This window comes from Chenopodium album, unplaced genomic scaffold (assembly GCF_948465745.1).
Source record: "Chenopodium album unplaced genomic scaffold, dcCheAlbu1.1 scaffold_119, whole genome shotgun sequence".
NCBI classification, from domain to species: domain Eukaryota; kingdom Viridiplantae; phylum Streptophyta; class Magnoliopsida; order Caryophyllales; family Amaranthaceae; genus Chenopodium; species Chenopodium album.
In genome coordinates, this window is record NW_027665204.1 from 37,501 (window position 1) to 39,940 (window position 2,440).

Here is a 2,440-nt window from a genome sequence, read left to right on the forward strand (position 1 = left end):
TGACTACAATGATGTCATAAAAGTATATATAAAGTAATATGACTTGACTATGATGATGTCATATAAGTATATATGATGTGATGTCATAAAAGTATAATTATGCTACATAAGTGATGTAATATGGGTAAAATAGTCATGTGATGTGATGTACCCATAAATAGTGATTGTGATTTGACAATAGTAATGGAAATGAACACATTATATCATATGATGATTGATTTGACAATAGTGACTTTCATTGTTACTATTCACATGTGTGTTGGTTGATATGATGTGTGATGTGATAATGTTGAGTTGATTGATATATTTGAACAAACTATTCATGTTTGTTTGTAATGTAAGTATCATATAAACTGTCCCCCCAATCACCCTGTATTGGGGTCAATCAGCATATTCTCGGTCCCGGTCCCGAACCTCGAAAAAAACACAATATGGAAAATATGGGATGTAAAAAGTGTTTAAAACCCATCCCCCTCTTATTCCCAAGCTTTCCCCATCTTCTGGACTGTTTCAGCAGTTTTTCATATTTTCCCAATTACCGCTTTTTTCCCGTATTTTCCCTTTTTGGGGCCCACAAAAAATATTTTCTGGAAAAATAAAAGTGTCAAAATGTAGATTAATACCCATTCTTTGGATTCCACCAAAAAAAAAGGGGTGTTATTATCACATTTTCACAAGTTTTGACCCATTATTGTGTTACTGTCAGTTGGGTGTTCACTAGGATTTTAACAGAGGTACTATATAAAGCTCTATAGGGGAAGGGTGGCAACTCAATGTTGAATAGCTATAATATAGTTATTCAATGTTGATTCCTTCTCCGGACCGGAGGTAGGTTGTGTGCATTGCCAGACGCTAGGAAGAATGCACACAAAAATCTCACCGGGGGCGAGGCGGAAAATATGACGGTGTCATAGCTTTGAGGCCCGGGAATGTTGACCTGGCCATATGCTTGGAACGATGCAGACGTGACCTCGAATCTATGAAGCCGATATCGTCCGTGTCGCCTTTGACCAATTGTCCCACCGTTGACGTTGTACTTTATGTTAGTTTAGGGTGTTTTCAACTATATTTTCTCGTAACGACTTTTTGTTGTTTCAGGAATCGTAGTTCGGGGATTCACTCGGCGAAGCAGTGGTACAATGCGACAAAAATTCATTGATGGAGAACCTGTGTGTGAGTCTGGGGATTCCGACTTTTGTTACCATCGGGAAACCTGGGCGAACTAATGGAACACCGTCTGTTGTCTAATTTCGGTTGTCTACATAGGGTATCCGCGAAACGGTGAGGAAGAAGTGTTTAGGGTGGCTTGATGCGGACTATAATCAAATACGAGCGAGGACGAAAGTATTGTTGATTAGTCCAACTCTTGACATTTTGTGGCATGAAATCATCGCAGTAGCGAGTCTAGCCTGAGTTAACGATTGGAAATGTTGTTTTCACGTTTTACGGTGCTAGTTGAGGGATTCCGACGAATTCTTGCAGTCATATTTGTGGTTGTGGGTTGTACGCTTGGGATTCCTTGACATAGCGTTACGGAACACGTGTGTGAGTAGTGATCGGTTTTTTTGGCTGGCGGGCTCCATGCTTGTGCATCGAACCGCACGCTGATAAACCTCTTCAGTGTTTGCTCCAATGCGGTAAGCCTTGGGCGAGGTATGGTTTTCTGTGTTTTATTCCTAATGACGGTATTGATGTCCATGTAAATCTTTTGTTTCCGCCTGACATCCTTTTGGGTGTTTGGTGGACCTTGTAGCTGGGTCCGTCCTCCAACCTCAACGGCGAAAATCAACCGTTGTTGGTCAGGTGTACGGTCTCTAGTTGTGCCCCGGGATGCAGAATGTTGAGGGGGAATGGGCGTTCATTCGTCACATACCTAATTCAGCGTTTTACGCTAAGCACGAACGACGTCCGTGTACGAGTTGACTCTTCCCGTTAAAAGGGAGAGCTCATGCGTGCCGGTGTCGAACGAGGAGTGCTACCTGGTTGATCCTGCCAGTAGTCATATGCTTGTCTCAAAGATTAAGCCATGCATGTGTAAGTATGAACTAATTCAGACTGTGAAACTGCGAATGGCTCATTAAATCAGTTATAGTTTGTTTGATGGTACCTGCTACTCGGATAACCGTAGTAATTCTAGAGCTAATACGTGCAACAAACCCCGACTTCTGGAAGGGATGCATTTATTAGATAAAAGGTCAACGCGGGCTCTGCCCGTTGCTCTGATGATTCATGATAACTCGACGGATCGCACGGCCTTTGCGCCGGCGACGCATCATTCAAATTTCTGCCCTATCAACTTTCGATGGTAGGATAGTGGCCTACCATGGTGGTGACGGGTGACGGAGAATTAGGGTTCGATTCCGGAGAGGGAGCCTGAGAAACGGCTACCACATCCAAGGAAGGCAGCAGGCGCGCAAATTACCCAATCCTGACACGGGGA